At 41.2% G+C, this 26341-nt stretch overlaps 1 protein-coding gene across 2 annotated transcripts in view; it reads right to left on the reverse strand.

Annotated features, from left to right (window-relative positions):
- Dock10 (dedicator of cytokinesis 10) overlaps positions 1 to 26341 on the reverse strand; it is a 302587-nt gene that overhangs the window by 241219 nt on the left and 35027 nt on the right. The gene's annotated exons all lie outside the window — the stretch shown is intronic.

Below are 26341 nucleotides of genomic sequence, written 5' to 3' on the forward strand. Positions count from 1 at the left end.
TTAAGCTTTGTTTTTATTTTCAATTACATACGTGTGTGTATGGTTGTGTGTGGGTATTGTGCACATAAGTATGGGTGCCTGTGGGGGCCAGAAGAGAGGGTCAGATTGCCTGGAGTTATAATGGTTGTGAGCTGCTTGATATGGGTGCTGAGACCAATCTCAGATCCTCTGGAAGAGCAGTACACACTCTTAACTGCTAAGCTGTCTCTGCAGGCCTGATTTAATTTTTAAAATTATGTTTTTATAAATGTTAAGACTGTGCTTACTTTGCTGTTTTATTCTGTGCTCACCTTGTAGTGGGTGTTTTGTATGTGATGATAACTGATGAGCACTGACACAGCTGGGTTTTACAGAGCACTCACTATGTGCTCCGCACAGTTCTGATTAATTTTACATGCACTGATTCATTTACATCTTCATATACAAGGCAGTGCTATATGATCACTTCTTTCAACAGCTGGGGAGACTGAAGCACAGAGAAGCTAAATGAATTCCTCATAGAATTGGAGCTCTAAAAAGCAGCAGAGTCAGATTTTGAATTTTGTTGTCCAGCTCCAGGATCTGAGCTCATAATCAGTTCTGAATGTTAAACATCTATCAACCAAATTTTCTGACTGTCAAAGACAGACTTATACTAGAAAAACCTTTGGTGTACAGCACAGTGCCAGGGAAGCAACTTTGGAAAGTACCCTTTAAGGACTGATCTGTCCCCCAAAGGACAATCTGTGAGATTTCTGGGATCACAGTTTCAGAGGGCAGGTGTCAGTCTTAAAAGACTGTCTGGGGGTAATGATTTAAGTCACGTTTTTATGGGAATTTGAGTCACTTTGAATGCAATGAATTTGATATGAGAAGTTCTAAAAAATGTATTTACCATGAGAAATGTGGACCGGCAGAAATGATTAAGCAATTCAGTGTAACTACGAATGCATATATTTGTGATGTGGAAACACACCTGGATCACTAAGCAATTCCTTGCTGATCTTACATGATACAAGAAATTGACTAACACCAAAATGCCCTCAGAATGGAGGCCCTGGAGAGTCAGTTGACAAGTAGCATGTCGCAGCCACAGAGAGAATCAACCAGTTGTCTTCAGAGATAGTGGGAACCTGGCAATGCCAACCATGCATATGATGGGAGTGCACCTCCTTCCCAGACTTCGTGGTATCTGCCTTTCCCACCCCCATGTGGTGTATTCTGTGGAGCCCTGTGATGGGAGGAAACCTGGAGACCAAGGCAGACAGTCAGAAACCCCATTTGCTCATCCAAGCTATAGCAAATCTTTATATGGGAAGATTTAACAAGGATTTGTGGGATGAACAAACAATCAGCAAAAATAAAGATCAAATCATTATCATCATCACCATCACCACTATGATTACACTCTTAATTATACTGGGTTTCTTGCTAAATTTCCCAGCTGTACAGAGATTGTTTCTAAGCAAAAGTGACCCAAAGAAGGAGACTAGCCAAGATTAAAGGGAAGTAGGGTTTTAGCTCCAAGTCAAGTAAAACCAGGTCACGAGATCTGGCCATTTTCCAGAGCAAGGATCAGGAAGCATCTTCTTCCACGCTGATTTCCAGATACTAAGTCCTCTCACACAGCATCTGCATTAAATGGCTAGGAGTGTTTATGGGGCCTTCTTAGCTGACAAGTGGAAAGCACACGTAGCACAGTGACTCTCCTCAAGGATTCCAGACCCTTTTCACTGTGCTTCTCTTACGGCGCCTTCAACTCAAGAACTTGGAAAATCTGGGTACTTCAGTAATAACCCATGACCAAGTTTTTCATAGTTTTGATTCATAGAATTCTTCTTTTCCTCCTTTCTGTCTTCGTTTGCACTTAATTACAACGGCTCCCCCTCACAAGCTTCTTTCCATGTGCTGACTTTTACTGAGCTGTACAATTAATCACATCGGAAACATGCATATAGTTCTTTTGTTTTAAAAACGTAGGTGTGGTTGCCAAGCCCCTCCCCCCATGTTCATTTTCTTACCTTTGGCCCTGGTGCAGCACAAAAGCAGATTATTCTTTTGTTGGTACATTCAGATGCATCAGAGAATTATCCCTCATTCTCTCTAAGTGAGCTTCCTGCTGAGTGCATGGGTAATTTAAATGTTCCATTAATACCCTGCATTACATTTCTCAGGTGTCTTTCTAATTGAACATAATAAATCTTCCTTCTTAATAGTGTAGCAACTAGGCCAAAAAAAATCAGGAAGCAGATTTCCAAAATTTATGTTCCTGATGAGCTACTTACTGTTTTCTGATCTTGAACCAAAATTTAAAACTTGTTACCATGTCTGTTAAAAGATGAACACTCTTGAGGACCTAATACACATGTCAAGGGCTCAGGCAAGCATCAAATACAAGTTAAATATCCTGTACATTCTGTCTTTAATTTTATTTTTATTTTATGTGTTATGAGTGTATTGCTTACATGTAAGTGCAGGGGTGTCATGCAGTGCAGTGCCCATGGAGGTCAGAAGAGAGCGGATCCCCTGGAACTAGAGTTACAAATGGTTGTTAGTCGATATGTGAGTGCTGGGTCCCCTGCAAGAGCAGTCAGTGCTCTTAACTGCTGAGCCATCTCTCCAGTCCCGCATTCTGTCTTTATTGGCGACAAAGGGAATCTCGGGATTTTCTGACACTGGCTCTTTACTCCCCATCTTCTCCACAAGCGTTATTTTTTATGAACAGCCTTTTCTTTGCACAGGGACACACAATGTTCATGTCTCCCCTGTGCTTAGAAGTTAGTTCCCATGGAAACAGGTCATGAGCTCTGTAACCGCAATGGATTATTTTCCAAAGTAAGCATATTTGAAATATTGTAACAGTGTTCTGTCAGCCTGAGTAGTCTCATCCTCAACCTCAAGTTTTCTAATCACAACTAAGTCCTAGAAAGGAACAGATATAACTTCTGTAGAGCCAGAAAGAGATAGATAGCACATCCTCTACTTTATGAGCAGCCTAGGGAGCAGGCTCTCTGACTGTCACTATGGACACCATCACCTCACATAGGACACTAAGGAACTTGCTAAGCTGAACTAGAAATAGCTTTTGGTTAGAATTTGGACCTGTTCTAGTCTAGTGGGAACAGGAAGGAGTCAACTAGAACCAGATGGCTGTCCCTGCTGAAGGCAGGTATGCAGAGCTTCACAGGACTTTGGTCAGTCCAAACATCAAGCCAGTCTACTGTAACTTAGCCACTAGATAAAGCTTGGGCTGCGTTTCCAGTGGGGCTGCACTATTCCAGCATGGAACCTAGGAAGTGGTTCAGAGCAATGAACGTGAGCATTGATGTGGAAGAGCTCTGACTGTGAATCCTTGTTTTATAGCATTGGAACACTACTTTAATTTTCTGCGCCTTATTTTTCTCAACCGTCCAATAAGCGAATGATGAGCTCTTCAGAGTTGTAACAAAGGCAGCACATAACACTGGCATCAGTAGTAGATGCTACTTATTCTCTTATCAATATTGTTAATGCAGCTGTTTTTATTGTTATGATTCACTTAAGTCATTACTCAAAAGGGCAATCATGATTCCACAAGTCAAGGTATAAAGCCAATACTCAAACAAAAGACAAAGCCTTAGCATTAAAATGAAGTACAAGGTGCAGGGGGTGGGGGGGGAGGATTGCTGACTATTTTTCATAAAGTGCTGGGTTCCAGTGTGTGTCTGAGTGAAGCTAATTTACAGCTATGAGCCACACTCAGAGGACAGATGGTAAACAATCCAACAAATTTAAAAGATTTTTTAAAAAATCAATGCCTACAGTATCTGAGACTCAACCATGTTGGGAGCCATAAACACAATAAAAGATTGACATGAATGACACAGTATTATAACCCTGAATGACAACGAAGACTCAAAACAACATTAATGGCCAGGGAAAGTCAAATGACATCCGGTGGTCATAGTTTAGAGTCAGAAAAATCTCTGATACGATCTAGATAAAATTCCTACTTTGCGAAATCTTTTTAGTGTTTGGTGATCAAAAGTTAAGTGATCAAACTGGGCAAATTGTGTTATTTCAAAAGTTAGCTATGGGAAAAATATTCTCTGATCCTGGGTAAACAAACAGCACTGTTAGTATTGTTCTGCTTTATTTCACATATTCGCTTTCTCTTCTGAGTCGTGGCAGGAATTAACCACCCACATCCTAAACATTCCAATTTAAATCTAGTTTACAATAATCACGAGTTGTTTTCCAAACAGGAACATGACAGTCTTTAAAGCCATTGACAAATGTTCTTTCCAAATTAATTCAGAAGCTACAAAGGAGGCTGGCGACTCAAGGATATCAAACCTTACTGATTGCTACACTCTGGGGAGGAGCCCCACATACCCTTCAGCTCAAGGAGTTTGAAAGGAAATAGGGAAAGCCAAAGTTTAGATCCAACAGGAAGAGGAGAAGCATGTGCATAATCAAAATAGGACCCTATAATATAATGTTCAGCTTCTCTTTAAAGCCCAATGTGAAGGATACGGATCCTTAAACTTCCTATTCTTATCGAATCTAGTTTGTGCCACTGACATGTGAAGCCAGCACGGTTCTCCAAGGGGCTGTACAACCTTCACTCTTGTCTGCTGGGGTGGGGAGAACAGTGGAGAGGCTTTGGGCTCTAGGAAAAACTGAGATGCAAGAAAGGCTTGTCACCTCTGGGCAGGAGCTACCTTGGTCCAGTTGGAGGGTTAGATCAGCGTCCCAGGTTCCTACAAGGTCTAGCATAGCTTTATCCAATCACATGGTTTAGAGAGAATACAAATGACCAGTGTCTGAACTTCATAGTAGAGGTGAAGACAGGAGGAAGTGTTGACATGTATCATTTTCCCCTATGAATATAGAATACCACTGGCATAAATTCCATAATACCAATATATGATACCTTGTGTTTTGCCTTTGTTATAATTTTTTCAAAAGTATGGAGTACAGTTTAACTGTGAAGATGGGGATATTGCTGCTACAGGTTTTTGGAGATTTTATGAGGCTCAGTGTGTTATTTCAATATATGTGTTCAGTTCAGGCATATTATAATGGCATATTCATCACATGATCACATGATCATTATACAGCGTCATATTATATAACTGGCATATTCATCTCCTCAGACTTTTATCATTTCTTTGCATTAGGATCATTCAACAATTTCCCTACCAGCTATTTTGAAATAGTCAAGGAACTGTTATCAACCATAGTTACCCTACTATATAGAGAATATCAGAATTTATTCATCCTGTCCAAATGCTCCCCTGTACTACTGATCATCCTCTCTCCAGTCTCTTACCCCAGTATTTGTTAAAGGCTACAGTGAAGAGCATTAGCCAAAGCAGGAGGGCTCAGAGGAGCTGGGGGAAGAGGAAAGAACTGGAAATGGGTGGTCGAAGGCTAACCCAAACCATTTCAAGTTAACCTTAATTTAGAGATGGAGTCATTGTTATCAGAAGCCCCTAGGACTTAATGCTCTCTGCTTTGTCCTCTGACCCAATGTCCCGACTATGAGGACTGACAGTTCAGTTAGCTCTAGTGGGTCGACAGTAGTGTCCTGTGGGTCAGGCTGAGAAGAGGATGAGAAGACTTAACAAATGTGTATTACATAAATTCTTAAATGGTGATGAGTAAATGAGATAATCTAAAACACAGCAGCTAACCCAGTGCCTGGAGTGTGTAAAAGCAAACAGCAGGAGAAGTTCTACAACTTCTGAGCTCAACTCTGCAACATAACAGTCTCAGACCACAGGGGAGAGGAAGGCAGTGTGCCTTCTACTGCCAGTGGTACTGGAGGGCATGGAAAATCAGAAACCTCCGGTAGTGGGGGCATGTCTGGCTTCTAGCAGTTTGGAACAGAGAGATGCAAGGCAAAATGCAGGATGTGGATGTTTACCCTTTCGGCAAAATATTATTATCCTGTTTTCTATTCAAGTACAGGAATTAACAGGAAGAAGGCTCATATTTCACAAGGAAAGGGAACTGAAATTTGTCTATAGAAAGTATCTGCCTCCTGGCTCCCACCTCCAGGCCTTCTCTACCCTCCACCCAACAAAGACACATGCCAAGCGGCCAGATGGCAAAGCCACCGTTCGAATGGAGCTTTTTTTCTCTTCAACTTTTTGGTTCTGGGTGGGGAGTGAGGGTCTGGCCAGCAGGCTAGCATTGCTTCCACCTTGAAAAATCCCTTAAACATGAGTACACAAAAAATTTTCCCAAGTCAAACTGCATTATGTTCTTAGGTTTTGAGAAATACATATGCGATCAAGATAGGATCCCATCATACTCTGCAAAGGAAATTCAAAATACCTTGGTGGAACCTTAGCCAGGGTCTGGGTTACCATGCCTCTATGTTTGTTTACATGGATCCCTAGCACCCATGTAAAAGTGAGGCATGGTAGCTTGTGTCTGTAACCCTAGTGCTGGGTGGTGGGACAGGGCCTTGTTGGCCAGATGGTCTAGTGAGATAGATGAACTTCAGGAAGTAACTGATTGTCTCAAAAGTCATCTCTTAGTATCAACAAGGAGTCAGATCACTGTACAATTCATTTAATATATATTATTTATTTTTTAAACATTAGCCTATTGATTCATATTATGACATCTTTGTAGAAGCTAATCATCATATAAGCTTAAACCCCAGTTATTGGAACAGTATACAAACCAATTAAGGACTCTAGAAAAAGCCAGGCAGCATTTCAAAGCCAGGCCTGTCTCATAGACTTGGCTTGGCAATCCTCAGTCACCTTCTTCCTCTCTACCTTCATATCTGCCTGAGGGACTGCTGTGAAAACCAAGACAGTGGGAAACTGGGAAAATGTACGAAAAAGGCAGAGCATGGTTTCAGGGAGTAATAAAGGATTGTAAATGTGAATCACCTTAAATTGCCTCCTTCTGAAAGGGGGAGACATTGTCTGTAGGAAAGGCTCCACCGTTTTCTTTCTCACTGAAATACCCCCAACAGCAAAGTTGCCTCTTTCTAGCATCTTCTATGTTAGCACGGCTTGGCAAATAATCACCGCTGCTAATGTCTCTTGAAAGCTTCCTGGGAAGAGGTTGTCGGCTCATGGCCAGCACCGGCACACAAGTTCTTCCTGTCTGTTTCTGTGCATGTGTTACATTACTCTTCCTCCCACTTTCTGTAGCTCTCTGTCTAGTTGTGGAAGGAGAGTTCATAGAGTTCATACACACAGCATCAATACATAAGAAAGTGTGCATCAGCCATACATCATCAAATGGAATAGTATCTCAAAACTGAGTGATGTTAGATAGCAACAGACATGTATGAGCTCACAGTTTTTGTGTGCCAGAATTTGGGATTGGCATAAATGTGTAGTTATAGGTGAAGGTGTCTCCTGAGAAGGTAGCTGTGGAGATAGCTCAGTGGGTCAAGTCCTTAAGGTGCAAGTATGTGGACCTGAATTCAGATTCCTAGCACCCATGTGAAAGTGAGGCCCAGCAGAATGTCTGTAACCCCAGTCCTGGGAGGAGAGACAGGCAGATCCTTGGGGCTTGTTGGCTAGATGGCATAGCAAAGAGAGTGAGCTCCAGGTTCAGTGACAGGCTATCTCAAAAAATAAGGCAGAGAGTAATAGAGGAAGTAAGTCAGTGTAGACTTGTACTTCCACATGTGTAGACACAGGCAAGCACATCTGTACACACATGACACACATATAGGCATACAACCTATGCATGCACATACGCATGCACATACACACACACACACACAAGCATACAGCATACAAACATACAAAGACACAAACACACAGAAGATGTTAGCTGGGCTTACAGTCACCTGAAGGCTTCTGTGCCCTCCTGTGTTTACTCACAGGGCTGGCTAGTTGGTAGATGAGGCTGGGAAACCTGAGTTCCACAGCATGTTGATATCTCCATGGGGCTGCTTAGTTTTCTCTTGCTTTGGCAGGTGGCTGCATTAAGTCCAACAATCCAAGAGAATATTATTCTATATATCATATATTATATTTTAATGTACTTTTATGATTTAAGCTATAAGCCTCTATATCTGCAACATCCTATTGATTATGCAGGTCAGTCCTATTCAGAGTGAGAAGGAACTATACAAGAGGAGGGAATCACTGGGTGCCCACTGGGAGACCATTACACTCCACACACACACACACACACACACACACACACATTATGTATGAGAAACAGTCTTAATAAATGTCCATAAATACAATCCATTCACTAAGTACTTACTGAGTACCCATTATTTACTTTGGGTCACTAATGCACAGAAAAGTCTCTTTTAATTCTAAATCTTGAACAACTTGAATGACTTTATAATGAGTATGTGTGGTGCTCTAGCATTGAAGGAATGATTCACAGAACAAGTGTCCATGGTCACTTGCTTCTACTCTTTCAGCATGGTACGGAGCCAAGAAGAGTCACTCAAGGTGGCTGAGACCAGGAAACTGCCAACAGCTGCTGGAGTGAACGGTTAAAAACAGCCTGGTTAGCTGTTCACTGTGAGTGAATCTCAGTGAAGTCTTAGGTTTTCAGAACGCGGGTGTGAGAGACGTGATAGGCAAATGGCTGCCTTGGACATTGCTACAGGATGAGGCCACTTTGCGTTCACTTAGAGTTGTGGTTTCTGTTTCTATATATTAAATTTGAGGGCGGATGACCTGGTGGTGTGTGATCAGAGGGGAGTGTTAATATACTTATTTAGGAGAAGAAATGAGCACCAGTGACCAAAGCCTGGGTTACTGCAAATCTAAGTAAATTCTCTTTGTTTTCAGGATGCAAAAAGTGTTCATTGCTGCATGTTTAACTTGATTCATGTTTTCTAGAAAGAGGAATTGCTTTCAATGTGAAGAATTTTTAATTCATAAGAAGTAAGTCCACAAACTTACTTCTGTGTGAAAAGGACACTAATAGTCAAATTTAGGTTTTTGGTAAAAATCCATTCTGCCTGGACGAGAATGTGATGGCATGGTCGTTGTGGACATTTTAGATCAAAACCATTTGCTTCAGTGGAATCAACTGTAGAGTCAACTAGAAAGTTGTCCAAACTAATGCCTAATCCATTACTTGACACAGCCACTTCTCATTCATTAAAAATATCACTCAAGCCTTTTAATTAAACTGCTGTTATTTCATCCATAAAACACATTTTCTTTAAGTCTCCTATCTACTCAACAAGCATTTTATTTCTTTCCTCCCTCATCACAGCCACGTATGATCAAAGCCCACCTGTATCTGATATCTCCAATCAGGGGAAGCAGGGTTTGGTGACCCTAGCGGGGAGGGATTCCTGGTATAACATAAAGCATCATGGATCCTAAGATGCCAGCCATTCATCCAAATTTCTGAGGATTAGTAACCACGAACCCAGTCACAATGATTTAAAGGCTGGAAGGAAAGGGTTTGCCTACAATATTTAAGAAATGACACAGCCATGCCTTGACTGAGTGATGAAGGATAAGGGACTTATTTCCTCTGTTTCTCACTTGTAAAGTGAAGAAATTGTGAAGAAAATTAATGGTCAGGGTGAGCATGTAATTATCCAAACCAAGACCTTTTGAAAGTGGGAGAGGGTGCTATTAAAACTATAAAAGTATTCATAGGGAAAGCATTTGCTGGCAAATGGGACATGTAGCAATGTCTAACTCTTACAGCTACAGTGAAAATCAAACACATCAACCCATGTAAAATCGCCCAGCTAGGTATCTGGCATAATAGTGGCAGTAAGTATTGTTCATGTGATGGTGGATGAACAGTCAAGGGTCAAATATGAGCAACGGAGTGAAGAAAAGCCCTCAGGAGCTTTTGAACTTGTTTCCTTGTGGAGAATGGGCAGCTTGGAGGGAGACCACCTCTTATCATGGGAAGGAACCGAGGCAGCAGGGAGATCCAACAGCAAATTTCAAATAAAGAGAGAGGACTCAGGCTGTAGTTCCAGACAGAGCTGGAAGGAACTTCCAGAACTGGATCAGGAACTCCACTAGCCATGTGACTTCAGTTTAGGGACATGAGGAGGAAAGGTCAAGAGATCCCAGCTCAGTGTTCATGTGGCCTCCCCAGAACTCAGTTGCCTTGCGTCTGTCACCCCCATACCATCCTCTTCAGCCTCCAACACTGCTCTAAACCTCCAATATCCATTTCCATTCAGGTATTCTGCTCCTGGCTGTGGTCACTACCACCTATCTTTGGGCCTTGTTTCTTCAACATGTTCTGCCTTGAAAATAGCTGTGTCAGTAACCCCACGATATTGGGACAGACTCAGAGGCCCTTAGGACAATTGCCATAGGCTAGCTGATGGAGAACAGGAGTCAGAGAGCAGCCTGGAGTCATCTGGGGTATGAAGAGAAGAACAGATGATATCAGAGTCCCTGACAAGCCACAGAGGATCAGAGAGACTACAGAAAGAATCATTGCCCAACACTCAGTGTGATCCAAAGCCCATGCATGTTAGTCCTAAAGAAATAGTCTCAGAAGGAAGACTAGTGACTGAAAAAGACCGAGAAACCCAAGAGAGAGCCAGTGTGGACATGAGATATGAGCACATTCCATCAAACAGATAAATTGCTCCAACTGCTTCCTGCCTGCACTTTCTCTGTTGCAGTTTCCAGAAGCTGTGGCATTCTGCACTGTCAGATAGCCCGGTGATTAGCAAGGTTACAGGAGAAAAATGCAGGTGACTGGGAAAGTGGCAATCTATTTCCAATTTCTGATAAGAGTATACCCATTATAAGGTTTTCATATATTTCCCTAAAATTTTGCTCTTGTGTGAGTCAACACTAGCAGCTGAATGAAAATGAATGAACAAGCAGCAAATGAACATCACTAAAATGTCTTGGAAGCATCTGAGCTTTCTTGGCTCAACACTGTGGTGTTATTTGTATGATTGCTGCTCTCTTAAAATATGTACATACGTCCACCTCACATTCTCCTCCATGTCAGATGCGAGGGCAGTTCTTCATTCAGTCCCATCTCTGGGCGCACCTGTCTTTCAGGGTCTTGGTCTGTCAATCACGGTTCTCCCCTCTGCTTACTCTTTTCTAACCAGCACAAAAGCTTCTCCCTTATACAGAATATAAAATCTCACTCAACCTTGACATTTCTAGGGCTACAGCTCTCTTTGGTCTTCCCTCACAGGAAAACAGCTGGAAAGATTCATCTACAGATCTTGGTTTTTCCTTCACCCCTTTCCATTCATTCCTACCTCAGGGTTGTACACTAAAGGCACTCAGGACAACCACGTCCCTCCATCAAAGGTGTGTTGATCAGCCCCAGTATGCGATTTTCTGTGGAAGAGGGTAGCTGAGATTCTTAGGTGCATTTTCTCCTACAGAGCGTTGCTGCTAAAATCTCATTCATAAGATTAAACTTCTCACGCATTCCTTCTTTAGGGTGGAACCTGCTCTGTCACCCAGTGAGCGCGTTTGCTATATGAGATTAGTATGCCACCTTTCCTCCCTTGGTCTCACCCTTCCTTTCCTCATTAAAAAGATATTTACAGGATGCTGGTCTGTCAGATACTATCCCAGGTGCTGACAATAATGCTGTAAACACAGAGACACAGACAGCTTTTTTCCTTGAAGCTTAAACCTTGGTGCAAATATAAAATAAAACACGATTCTTTCCTGAGAGAATATTACCCATATGCATCATCATTTATTTTGATGGATTCTTCAGCCTAACCTGAGTGTTGTCTGGTTCTTTCCCAATAACTTTGACTAGAAAAATTTTAAGCCTAAAGAATCAGCCTTTCCCAGGTTCCCAATGTGAGTGTTACAAACTGCCACTATGCAACAGTGGACATGAAGGCTTATTTTAGTGCATACCAAATGCTCAGCTACAAGTTGAAGTGTTATTCTGCATGGAATCACAGGACCCCACTGATTACCCTTCAGACTGCATTCTGTGTGATGTCACAAGGCAGTAAAGCAATGACTGTTAGATTGGCAAGTGACCTTGGGTTAGAAAATTACAGACTTTCAAGGGGAAAAGAATGTGGCTTTCAGTATTGTATATCTTTTATGCAAAAATACTGTTGTCTCCAAGGAAGACTCATGATGATGAGCCTTCTGAAGCCACAAAGGTTATGTCCTGTCAGCTACAAAACAGCACTGAGATCACTCATGCCACACATGTGTGCATGCACACACACCAACCAGCTTTGCACATCATAGAAAACTGACTTATGGGAACTGGAGAGATGGCTTAGCGATTTAAGAGCACTGGCTGCTCTTGCAGAGGATCTGGGTTCAGTTCCCAGCTCCCACATAGTGGCTAACAACCATTGATAATTCCAGTTCCAGGGTATCCGACACCCTCTTCTGACCTCCTTCGACGTTATATGACATGGCTGCATTTACGTACATGTGGGCAATGAACACATACACATAAAATAATAAATGAGGGCCAGGCGTGGTGGCACATGCCTTTAATCCCAGCACTCGGGAGGCAGAGGCAGGAGGATCTCTGTGAATTCAAGGCTAGCCTGGTCTACATAGTGAGTTCCAGGTCAGCTGGGGCTACAGGGAGACCCTATCTCAAAAAAGACCGAAAAAAAAAAAAAAAAAGAAAGAAAAGAAAAAATGAAATATTTTTTAAAAACTGACTTCAATTTCTCTGATGCACTTTATACTGATCTGTGGCTGACTTCTAAAAACACGAAGATTCCTGACCTTTAAGTCTCTTCTAGTGTCTAGAAATATGCATTCAGTTCGTCATAATCCTTCAAAGAATCACGTTTCCATATGTGGAAAAGTGAAAGTCAAGCACTTCAGTAAGGCAAGAAACTGCTATGTTGTTTTGAGCACTTCCTGTCCACAGCTCATGGAAAGCAACAGTACGAATCTTGTCAAAAGGCCAAGAGAATTTCAACATTTTCAGTGTCTCAAGGAAGCCTATGCCAACAGTCGGGCAGAAAGAAGGGGCTGTTGTATGCCAGCAAGGCCTGTGTCTTTTCCCTTCAGAAAGGCTCAGAGCTCAAGCTAGGAGGAGGAAGAAAACCAGCCCCTAAAAACTGTTATGTTAATTTGGCTCAGAACGTGTTAGCTGAAGATATAACCTACTAAGAATGGTTTGATGCTTTTATGTCAATAACAGGTAGGTGAGGTCTTCGCTGTATTTTATGGCTAATAAGAGTGGGACTAAGGGGTGCAGTTCAGCTCTTCAGGGTCTCTATTAATAGGATATAGGTTATAGTGATAGGTGTTAGGGGTTTTGGTGGAAAGAGTTCATGGTGGTTTTTACAACAGAGCTCTAATGACAATTTCAATTATAGTACTATAGAAATACAATGTCCCAGTCCATTTGAGCTGCTGTAGCTACTGGGTGATGTACAGAACCTGGATTTATTTCTCAAATTTCCAGGGAATAAAGAAGTCCAAGACCAAGGAACTGGCTGATTCAGTGTCTGGAGGGAGGCCTGGTTTCTGGGTCCTAGATGTCAACTTCTTTCTGTGTCCTCACTTGGTGGAAAGAGCTGCCTGGGGCTCAGTTCCATCAATGAGGACTCTACCCTTTAATGTGATCACACTCCACATCCCTCCTGAGTTCATTGCTTGGGGTTAAGATTTTGATATGCAAATTTTGAGGAGAATACAAAACTCAGATCACAGTAGCTGTAGAGGGTCAGTCAATTCATCCAAGAAAAGGTTTAGAGGTGGGTCTCTTAGAGGCTATTTGAGAGAGGTTATGAAGGTTAGATAACTGATACAGAAAGAAAAGTGAAGATAAGTTCTTCAAAAATGAGAGGCTCTGACTTCAGAAGCCACAGGTGGTAGGAGGTAAATGACTTCATGCTACACCAATGTTATCCACATAAGCATCGCCCCCTGGTGTCCATGGTGAGATGCTTCAAGCACAAATAGCCTTGTTCTACACAAGGAATAAACTGCCATCCTCAATATCATTTAATTATTCACTCGTTTCTACAGGTTTCAACCCCTACATGAATTGCTGATAAAGGCAGTCACAGAATACAACAACCTTTCTCAGTGAGTTTAAGAAATAAACTGCTTCTCGTATTTTGGCCTTACTGACTGGAGTTTGATCCATTCAGTTCTCTTTAACTTGTATGAGTATTGAAACACAGAAAGTGTTTTAATGGCTACTTGTCACAGTGACTACACTCTGCTTTGGGAGGTTCCTTGCTAATATGCCAGGAAGTTGGACATTTATATACAGTTATATAGATAGAAACTAGTGACAGGTCCTCTTTGTTTCTTTTTCTTCTTTCTTTTCTTTCTTTCTTTCTTTCTTTCTTTCTTTCTTTCTTTCTTTCTTTCTTTCTTTCTTTCTTTCTATATATATAAATTGTTATGCATATGAGGGTATTACCTGCATGTATGTAAGTGTGCCCATATAGTGCAATGCCCTTGGAAGTCAGAATAGGGTGTTGGATTCCCTGGAGCTGGAGTTGTGGATGGTTGTCAGTCACCATGTGGGCACTGAGAACCGAACCCGGGTCCTCTACAAGAGCAGCCAATGATCTTAACCACTGAGCCATCTCTCCAGCCCCCAGTTCCTGCTTCTTATAGCTTCCGATGACAGTCTGGGATCTTGCTAGATATTCGGTACCCACTGCAGAACTGGTATGGCCAGATCAGTGTGGTCTCACAGCCAGGAAAAGCTATGAGAGCTACAAATTCCATCTCCATTTAAGAATGGGAAAGAATTTAGGGAGGCTACAGTTTTGGATCAGTGTTTGGGGTAAACATCCCATAGGAATGCTGGAGAATTGGTTCAGTGGTAAAGAGCACTGGCTGCTCTTGCAAAGGAACCTGGTTTGGTCCTGAGTACCCATATGATGGTTTAAAACCATCTATAACTCCAGGGGATCTGACACTCTCTACTGGTCTCTGTGGACACCAGACATGCATGTGGTGCACATACATACATGCAGGCAAAACACGCATATGCATAAAAATGAAATCTTTAAGAACATACATTTTACAGTCCATGGGAGAGGCTGGGTACACTGATGGCAGGAGGTGAAGGTGGGTCTTTGTCTTATCATCCCAGCAGAATGCTGCACTGTAGGGGCAGAACAGTCACCAGCAGCAGGGCTCACTTCATGATAATCAGAAAAGATCCACAATTCCGAAATGATTCTTTCCTGAGTTGACTGAAACGAATGAATACTTTTTAGGGCTATGGATGTAGCTCAGTTGGTAGAGTGCTTGCTTCACATACTGAAAGCCCTGGGTTTGACTCCAGCACTGCATAAAACTGGGTGTGGTAGTGTATACCTATAATGTCAATACTTGAGAGTTAGATGCAAGAGGATCAGAAATTCAAGGTCATCCTCCACTATATAGGAAAACTGAGGCCAGCCTGGGCTACATGAGACCTTGCCTTAAAGACAAAAACCAAAACCAAAAATAAAAAAATAAATAATGTAAGTTTTGTTCAAAGAAAGCACATCTCAAACACAAAGAAACATAGTTCACATTTTTTTCTTTTCAAATGAGACTTTTTTTTTTCTAATTATTGTCTTTGTGCTAAGTTTTAGAGACCAGGGCTCATATTTCATTAGCATCTGTGATCCAGGTGTTCCTCTGATAAACCATGGTCCCACCTCTCTTCGGAGAGTCAAGCACATTAAGAGATGGCGCTACGCAGATATAAGCCGGGAAAACCACAGGGCCACTCTCTCACCATTTTGTGTGGCTGCTGGGAAGCCACTGGACTTGGACTTATGTTTGGATGTGGACTTTCGAGCATGGCCATGAATGGAGTAGTCATTTTTGGAACAGAATACAGCTAAGGGCAAGGTGGGGCTGATGCCCTGTCTCTCTCTGGGGCTCCTGCGCCGGGAGATGATGCAGGAGGAGCACTTTGGGAAAAGCCGGTGGAGCCGACACTATGCTGAGGCTAACTGAACACCGAGTGAGAGAGACGAAGGGGTGGGAGATGGATGGCGCATGCATTTCAAATATGGAAAAGTAAAAGCCTATAAGAATCCGTGTTTTTGTAAGTCACCCCCTCCCAAATGTTATATAAACGATGTAAATTCTAAATAGGATGTCTTATGTCGGTTTGTCAAACCTCGTCAGGACTGGGAGGGGCGGGTCTCCCAGTGGGAATGGGAAAATTTAGTGAAACCGGATCCACATCCCTAACGGCCCTCCTGCCTGCTGAGACTACAAGAAATTCTAAGTTTTCAAAGTTCTCTAGCATGCATTTACACTGTCAGAATAAGGTCAAGGATTTCTAAGGTGTTTGGGAGAAAGACCATCTTTCTTTTGTTTGAAACAGTCAAACTGGAGGCATCTGTGAATCATGACAGAGCTCACTGTTAGGTACAGTCAGGTCTCCCCAAGATAAGTGTCATCATAGCAAAGTTAAGAGAAATCTAATAACTATAAAACACAATAACTAACAAACTCAAGCTTGCCCTATGGGTTTCCCACTTTCTTATTTAATCTGTGCTATGAACATATGGTTACCCCTTAGTAGATTGGATGGTACCTCTCCTTCAAGGTACGCCCACCCTAAGGTCTGGAACATGTGACTGTGACTTTCTTTGGAAACAGGGTGTTTAGAGGTTATTTAGGGATCTGTAGGTAAGAGCATGTTGGATGTTGTAGGGTAGCAGATACAGAGGAAAGGGAAACAGAAAAGGCCTTGTGAAGATGGAGGTGGGGGCTAGCATTATACAGTCACAACTTAAGAAGTGCCTGGAGCCATGTGAGGCAGCAGGGAACTTCCCCTGAGAGAATGTAGACTCACTGACTCGAGTTCAGACTTTGGCTTGTGACAGGATAAATTTCAGATGTTATAAGTCACCTGGGGTGGTCATTTGCTATAGGAGCTCTAGGAAAGCAATGCAATCTTAAAGCTGAGAAATCTGAAGTTCAGAGCAGTTTTAACTCCACAACACCACACAGGTAGCATTAATACATGGAAGGAGGGTTATGTTTGAGCTGCTAGCTTTCTTACTGCAGACCTTGCTCTGATTACAAAGCCACATGCTGGGTTTCCTGTCTACAGAGCACCTGTTTACCTAAGATGGAATGAAGAATGCTGAATGTGTGCTGATGCAGAGTTTCAGAGCAGCCTCATCCTGCAATTTCCTGCCTCCAGAATCAATTTTTTTTTGCATTCAAAAAGCCATTAGAGTCTGTCCATCAGCAATTCAGTTCATGTGTGGCCCAGCTTCCCAACCAAGGGAGAAGACCATTCTATACTTGGCCCTCAAAAGACTTGCTTTATTTCTCTAGTCGTAACTGTGATCATCTTTTTTTCTCATGCTGGGCAATAATACAATGGAGAATGAGCATTAAATTAAATGTATAAAGAGTCTCAAATCAATCAAGCCCTTCATGAGACTAATTTTAGAAAAGAGGTCATTAGATATATTGCAATCAATTTGGAAGTGAGATTTCACATTCTTGTTAGAAAAAAAAAAAAAACTTTCACCATAAGATATGGCTTTTATTACCTTCCATCTGAGTAGTCCAGTGATTACAAACTCCTTGAACTCTCTAGGCATCAAGATAGTGATTTTACACTGCAAGGAGAACAGGCTGTGACTGCTGCTCCCCAGCACCTTCTCACTGATGAACGTTGAGAAGGGAAATAGAGCACTAGCAGCTCTGAGGACCCAGATGCTAAAGCCAGATTCTGTGGTGGGGTGAGAGAACTCACCTGACTTCAGGAGAGGGTTTTGAGAATGTGTGGAGCTAGTCTAGATGCTTGAGAACTTGCAGAATGATACAGGATTTATAAAAAGGAATGTGAGTGGATTCTCTGATCTGTTATCTTGCTTTCTGCTTGTCTGTAGACAGGACAGTGGCAAGACGGTGTGCAAGTTCATGGGAAAGGAAACAGAGGTTACCAGATACCAGCAGAGATCACTAAGACCAAATCCGGTCACGATGATCTTGTTTCCTTTTTCCCTGGCCTGAGATAGAAAGATTGCCTGAATTTTATGGCAATGTCTGATAAGATGCCCAAGTCATTCCTGTAGATGCCTTTGGAGGGTGGCTTATAGCTGTGAGAATCATGCCTCTCTTCATCTATTAATTTAAATACCTGCATGAGTGAAACCCGAGACTAGGCTGATGAAAAGGAAGTTAGAAGTAGAATTAGTAGGTTAACATAACCAGGACTTGTAGTGTTCTCACATGCAAGGCAAGACTAAAAAGCTACACTTCAATGATGATTTAAAAAGAGATCCTGGTTTAAGTAAAGAAAAATACCTCAAGGATATAAAGGAAAGATGTTATTCAACATTATGCTCATAAAAAAGACTTGGGAATCAGTATAAACCAGCATGTAGTAAGGAGCCTAATGTTGAGTTATATTTACAGAAGAATAGTATTTAAAATCAAAGATGGGGTAGTGAGATGGCTCAGTGGGTAAAGGCACTTGCTACCAAGCCTGATGACCTGAATTCGAGCCCCAGGATTCACAGGGTAGAAAGAAAGAATTGGTTATTTCAAGTTGTCCTCTGACTTCCACAAGCAGGCTGTGGCACAAGTACACCCAACCACACACACCTACACACACACACACACACACACACACACACACACACACACACATGCACATGCACACAAACACACAAACACACATACACAATAAACAAAATATAATTTGAAAATTAAAACAAAGGAGACAGTAATGTTGGCTTTCTTATCTCTGATGACGCTTTGGATATTGTGTCTAGTTCCTGAGGACAGAGTGGGATGGGTACAGACAACCAGGGCCTCATTACAAGGAAAGTAATGACATTGAAAAATATGCATAAGGAAGTTCCAAAGAAGCATGATTATCTTTGAAAAGATAAGCCTATATAAAATATTACAATTGTTTTCAAAATCTTAACAGTAATAGATTGGAGCTGGAGAGATGGCTCAGCAGTTAAAAGCATTTGCTGTTCTTCCAGAGGACCCAGGTTCAGGTCACAGCACCCAAATGGAGCCTCACTGTTTGTGACTTCAGTTCTAGAGAATCTGATGCCCTCTTCTAGCCTCCACAGGCACCAGGCATGCATGTGGTGTACATATAAACATATATGCCTGTATATACAGGCAAAGCACTTATACAATAGCTTTAAGAAATGACAGATAAAAATATACCTGATTATGACCATGGACAATAATATGCATCCCATTATTTGATAGAGTCAGCTACCATTTATTTTGTAGAAGTGTGAAAAAAATATAAGGAAAGAAACTTTCTGTGCATGGTAATAAGATTTTTTTCAATATAACTCAAAGCAGTACAGTTAAAGTCATTGTTGGACATTCAGGAGATCTTTTCTGACTGGAAACCATGAAGAATGTTCTAGAAATAAAAGCCTTACCCAGAGTTGTACTGTTCAACTGCCATACATTTAACAAGCATTTCTTGAGCAAATAACTCTGTCATTGCATGGTATTGGGTCTTCAGTGGTCAATACTTTTTTCTTCTATACCAGTATTTACCAACATTACAGGCTAACTTTATAACATATATATTTTAAAGAGATCAAAACAAATTTATTAGTATGTGTCCTTTACAATAATTAGCTGGTGTTTTCTTCCCCCAAAACTTGGATGTGGTAAGACATGCCTTTAATCCCAGCACTCTGGAGGCAGAGGTAGGCAGAACCATGTGGGATGGAGGTCAGCCTGGTCTATATAACAAATTCATGGTCAGTTGTGGCTACAGGAAGACTGTGTCTCAAGAAAAGAAAAAAGAAATTAGATACATTCTGCAAGATATTTTTAATATTTCATTCAGTGAGTGGTGTTTTACTTCAGCTATATAGAATATTACATTTTAGATAAAAACCCAATGCTGCTTTTTAGTTGAAAACTTTCTATAGGGACAGAATTTTAGCATTTTAACCAAGTTGTACTTGACTCCTTACTTAAAAATTGACCTGTTTTATTCAAGCATTTCCCCCAGAGGGCACCAAATTGTCTCCCACATTTCATTGGGTAAGTACCTAAATTTCCTTTGAATTGCCAGTTGGGAACATTCGTGCATTTCCTCTATTAAGATAAGCAGAACTACGTACCATTACGCACCAAGTTCATGGATCACAGAGCTGGCAAGATCCTGGCAAAAATATAGACGGGCTCTTATATTCCTATAAATGAAGAGAGAGAGGGCAAAGGGCACACATAGGCTACATAATCCAACTGAAAGCTCAGGCCCACGAAGCGCTCCCAACCATTTCATCCAGCATCCCACTATCCATAAGCAATATGTACCGACCATGCACTCACTCAAATCAGAAGTAGAAATGAAAAGAACAACTAACTTTCAACCAGTGAATGAAACGTGGTTTGTCCTCTCACATGCACTCTTGTTTGTCAAAACGCTTATGCAAAAATTCCTAGTAAATTTTGCACTCAGATGAAACTCTAAGTGCTGATAGGTTTACAGAACTGTTCAAGTCTCAAGGGTCTAGCCTTACCTGGCATTATGGGGCCAGCTGCCAACTTAGGAAAGACTGTGACAGATGACAATTTGGCGCCCTCTAGGGAAAAATGCTTGAATAATTAGGTTGGCTCAAGAGCTAAGGGTGATGTTTGACTAGGTCATCTTTGTTAAAATTCTGTCTCCATAGAAAATTTTCAATTAAAAAGGAGAATCTAAATTCCAGCTAATATATAATATTCTATCAGAAGTAAAACACTAACCATTGAATCCAAATATTACAGATTGCTGATATTTCACCATAAAATTAAAACATATAGGGCAGCTGATTATTAAAACACATTCAACTGAATTTCTCTCAGTAGAATACTTAAATAATTTCTTTGCAATTTCAAAGAACAAGAATATAAAATATCCATTCTATCCACTTATTTTCTTCAAGCAAAACAGAGATGGCCTTCATAATTATTCCTCATGTGAAATATGTTTTCTCTATCCCAGTATCTCCCTCAAGCTCTCATTCCGTTTGATGTGATCACAGCACATCTGGAAAGGAATACAGAGGAAAGGAGGAAGGGAACAGAAACAAATCCACACTCTGAGGTTGTGTCTTTAAAGCTCAAAATTCTCTCCAACAACTATTAATTGAAACCAACTAAAAGACCCATAAACATTTTCATTTTGACCCAATACTATGCTTGTGTCTCTTCACACTTAATGATGTAGATAATTCCTTCAAATTACTAGGGATGTGATAGACATGGAAAAGGGCCTTTGAACTGCTCTCTTCCTGCTTAGCTAAAACACTAGATTCCTTTAACAGATATCAGTTAGCTGTTGCTTAGTAACACACCACCCCACATACTTGATGGATTCTTAAAGAAGCAACCAGTTGTACTGCTAACTATCTGGGGAACTGTGTGTTAGTTCTTCTGGCACTGGGTAAGTATTTGTTCATGTGCCTACAGTCGGATGCAGGATGGTCAGGCAGTTCTGAGGAGTTCTGAGACATTGACTAGAATAGCCAGGTTAGATTCAATTATTTTTTCTCATTCTCCACCAGCCAGATGGGCATTTTCTCAAAACCAAAGCAGAGGAAGGCCCAGATGCACCAAAGATAACTGCAGTCGCTTATCACGAACAGTGCCCTCCTGTGTACAAGGAGGTGGCAAGTCTGACTGGGGTGCTCATGTAATCAATCTATCAGGCCAAGGGCAGAAAGTTCTTTCTTTCTTTCTTTCTTTCTTTCTTTCTTTCTTTCTTTCTTTCTTTCTTTCTTTCTTTCTTTCTTTCTTTCTTTCTTTCTTTCTTATTTTTTGTTAGGATACAAAACAATGGGTTTCATGATGTTCATTTCATATATGTTGTTCTAGTTACTTCTTTCATTGCTTTGACCAAATATTTGACAGAAGCAGCTTAAGGGAGGAGGGGTTTATTTTGGCTCACAGTTTCAGGGAAGTCAGTCAGTCGTGCTGGGGAAGGCATGGCAGCTGGACAGCTCTGACTATGGGGGAGGCAGTTTGGAAGAGCTGCTTCTCACAGGTAGCAAGTGACCAGAAAGCAGAGAACAGTACCTGAAATGGGTCCTGCCTAGAACCTTCCAGGCCTGTTTCCAACATCGACCAGTAGGACTACTTCCCAGAGTTTGATAAACACCCCAAACAGCACCACCAGATGTAGACCAAGTTTCCAAATGCCTGAGCCTGCAGAGAACATCTAAACCACACGCAGGTATAACAGTCCAGTTCCTTCCTTCCCTCTTATTGTCCTCTCTAGGGACAGAGTCTTATATCATCTAACTAGAAATAAGGCACACAAAGCAAACAACCCACACCAGTGCACATGCCTGACATCAGTTTCTTTGAAAGATGGAAATTCTAAGAAGTGAAGGGGTACCAGGATTCAAGACAGACAGTTGACATGGTTTGGGGAGTTAACACCTTTAAACAATGGATTGAAATTGGGTGTATTGATTAAAGTTTGAGAAATGCATGCAGAAAAGCAAACAGATGTGCATTAAGGGAGAGATCTCCACTGACGCAGAATTAGAAGCAGGACTTTCACAGCAATAGAACCCATGGCACTTTTCTCTCAAGCAAGCATTTTTCTTGTATTAAATAGGCTAGCTCATACAAAGGGGAGCGAAGTGACAGCATCCTGATGCCCTCTTCCTTCTTTAAACCAAACCCAAGACAAGCAAAACTGAATGGTGGACCAACTCGAAGGGTAAAGACGGGGAGATATGTCAAGTTTTAGAAGCCAGCTTGAGGAAGACACGTTCTGACTTACTGAAAGGCATGTGCTTTCTGACAGAGCATTGATGAGGACAGAGATTTGGTGTCTGCACAGAAGATGTAATAGTCAAAATTCTCTTACAGCAAGATGGTCTTGCTAAATAACAAATGCAAAGACTTCATACTAATGAAAGTTATTAGAAAAAGAGGGAAGAAAGCAGGTAATGTTATAAAGCCCCAACTTATGACTTTATACAAAAGTAAAGAAGACACAGGTCATGGTTTCTCTCCTTGGTCCTGAGAGGAAAAAGTGAATAAAAGCTCATATTGCCTTTTTTTTTTATCCCCCCAAAACCTGCTAGAGACAGTTACACCAGACATCCTAGCTTCTAAAGTGGCTGCTTCCTCATAAGCCACAGTGGAAAAAAAGTTGAAAATCAAGTTAGCTTAAATTACACACAAAAATTAAAACAGCTTAAGTCTTAAACGGTGTTGAACTCTAAGGTCAAGGCCACCAGCGATCACGAAGCTACGTAGAGGTCATCTTCTACTATGACTTCAGGACCGACGTGGTTTTCTCATGCAATAAAATGCTCATGTTGGAGATTTGAATGCTAATAAAACCTTTAAAACAGAAACACATTTCCATAATCCTGATTTTTAAATAAGAGAAGACTTTGAACTTCAGTAAAGAAACCCAAGAAAGTCAAGTCCAGAGCTGTGTGTGGTTGAATGAAAGAAAGGCTTGGGGTTTGCAGAGTCATCTGGCAACTGGCAGGAAGTCCATGCCAGTATGAAAGTTATCATAGGTCTTTAAAAAGGTACCTCAAATATTCTGAAAGAAAGCTGCTGCTGCTTCAGAACAGTTGGACTGGGGGTATGGCTCAGTGGTAGACAGTTTGCTTCACATGCATGAGGTCCTATCTTCAGAGTCGTGGGGAGAAGGAAGAGGTGAAGAGAGAGATACACCTAGAATCAAAATGATGTGAGCTGCTCTTTGGGATGGGCACCAGAGAGAAAAACCCTCAGCAGGGCAGACTTCATCTAATATCTGAGTGAAAAATAGCTCCATGCACTTCCTGGGAGAAGAGAAACAGACTCTCTTCTAAACCCACTGATTAGGAAGCACAAGTAGGACCTGAGGAAGGCTTTGTGAGATGTGCTATCACTGCTAACCACAATTCAGTATTATGTATACTTTGTTTGCAGATTTCTCAAAAACAGACTTCACTTATTCAGACTTTGAAGTTCATAAGCAAGGTGGAACCATTCCCTCTAGTTATGCTAATGAGAAGTTGGGGTCTGGGTACTGAGATTTGTCACAGGGTATGTTGAGTGTCAGTGATCAAAGACCTTCCACATGGGTTTTGTAACATCTACTCTGGACCAAACTACAATCAGACATGATTCCTTCACACTGACCAAAGGCTGGAACTATTCTGAACAATCCCTTTGTTAAATAGGGAGGTTTGGAAAGTATTTGCAGGCATGCATAAGAATTAGTTGAGAAGAATACATAAAATGTTCAAAACATGCATCTAAGTTCTTTTTATTTCAGTAATAATTTCATATTGAATTCCATCAGCCTCCACTTTATTAAAGAAATAAGAATTAAGAAGACAATTCTCTAATCCTTTGATGTATCTATAAAAGAACATATTCTCTCAGTTTTTATGCTCCCCTTTCAAAAAATTATAATGTCAAGAGAACTCTGATTTTGCATCAGATAGGTGAAAAGTGCTGCTGGCATATGTCTCAAAGTTGACAAGGCTCTTACAGTTTATGAAACACCTCATTTGATGCTTGTAACTAATGGCCAGCGCTACACATCCCTTGCTTTAAAAGACTAGTCTTCAGGTGCTGAAGAGATGGCTCAGCTTAAGAGCACTGGCTGCTCTTGCAAAGGACCTGGGTTTGGTTCCCCACACCCACATGGTGCCTAACAACCATCTGTAACTCCAGGTCTAAGAGATTTGACACCCCCTTCTAGCCTCTGAGGATATTGTATGCATGTGATGTCACACACATGTAGACAAAACACTCATACACATAAAAGTAAATAAATAAACATTAAAAAACCTGTCTTCATAAAGACTCCACAGAGAAGGCACAATCACTATTACCTCCATTTTCTATAGAGAGAAAGATGAAGCTGTTTAAAGTTCTCCACAGGTCACCTGAAGCCCTAGTTGCATGAGAAAACATTTGGAAACGTATTTTCCTGAGTAGCTACAGCAGGGTTAAATGATAGTTCATCCTGATCAATATTTTGAATTAATGCACATCAAAGAGGCCACACAGCTCATTTATTTGTTAAAAACCAACCACATTCCTTTTTTACTCAGTGTGGGATTTTTGCTCTCTATAGGAAGAGAATCATTTACCTGTTGGAAAAGAAGCATCATCACGATTCCTGATCACACCAAACATACATTTGTTGACACTTGGGTGTTTGAATGTGCTGCTATAAAAGGTAGGTTGAAGGTCAGAGAATCCTCCAGAAATCACTGTCTGAAATGCCTCCAGGAGTTCAGTTACACTCCCTTCTTCCCTCTGCATGTCTTTTAACTCGCACAATGATGAGCAGAAAATTTATAATTCTGACAGGATTATCATTATGTAGGCCATATCACTGAAGCCAAAGTGAAGTGGAAAGCTGGGGCATGTCCATTAATGAAGTCAGATTCTCAGATTACCTGGAAAACAAACCCTTAAGGGTTTTACCCTATTGTGTTTGGGGCAACTTAATCTGTCTACATCTTGACATGGCTTCAGAACAGGTGTGGTGAATAACATCCTGCCCATCCTGTGCTTAGTTCCACGTCTTGAAATAAGTATTTACAATGTCTTTGGTTCTCTTCACTTCAACACTGGCTTCTCAAAATCACTGGCAATAGATTTGAGACAGAAGAGCTGGGATATGGATCAACTTCTACAGTGCTTGTCTAGAATGCACAAGCCCTGGGTTCCATCTCCAGCATCCCCAAAACTAAGCATGGTTATATATATATCTGTAATCCCAGCAGTGGGGAGTTGGAGGCAGGAAGATCAGAAGTTCAAGGACATCCTTGGTGAAATATGGATGCTTTTTCTCAAAAACAAAATTAAACAAAACCAAAGATCAAAGAAAGGAAAGGAATTGGATAGAAAATACTGTGTAGACTTGAAGGGTGTGCGTGTGTGTGTGTGTGTGTGTGTGTGTGTGTGTGTGAAAGAGAGAGACAGAGAGACAGAGAGGAGAGAAAGACAGAGACAGAAGGAGAGGAGGTGATAGATGAAAATAGGTAAAACACTCAAGAATTAAGAGTTTTCCAAGCAGTTAAGAAGCTCAAATGTTTTGCTTTGTTCTCTTTCCTGTGTACTCTAGAAAAATGTCACATAGATAATAGCCACAATTTAAAAATTCAAATTTCCCAGAGGTCAGCCAGAATAGAAAAGTTATTTGAAATAATAAGAATAAAAGAAATACACTTTGAATGCTCACTGGATAAAGGTTGGTACAGTTAAATGAAAAAAGATCTCCAAATTTAAAATCTACATTTTGCCTCTAGGACTTTTTGGTGATGTCATGTATTCCCCCGGGCTACTGGATGGCATGGCAGTCCAAAACCTTTTCCTATATATCTGTGCTGGTTAGTTTTCAGCAACTTGAAACAAACTGGAGTCTTTTGGGAAGAATATCAACTTCCACTATGAGATTTGCCTGTGGGCATGTCTGTGAGGCATTTTCTTAATTGCTAATTGATGTAAGTGGGCCC

The sequence above is a fragment of the Nannospalax galili genome, unplaced genomic scaffold (assembly GCF_000622305.1).
Source record: "Nannospalax galili isolate Female #2095 unplaced genomic scaffold, S.galili_v1.0 scaffold127, whole genome shotgun sequence".
Classification (NCBI taxonomy): domain Eukaryota; kingdom Metazoa; phylum Chordata; class Mammalia; order Rodentia; family Spalacidae; genus Nannospalax; species Nannospalax galili.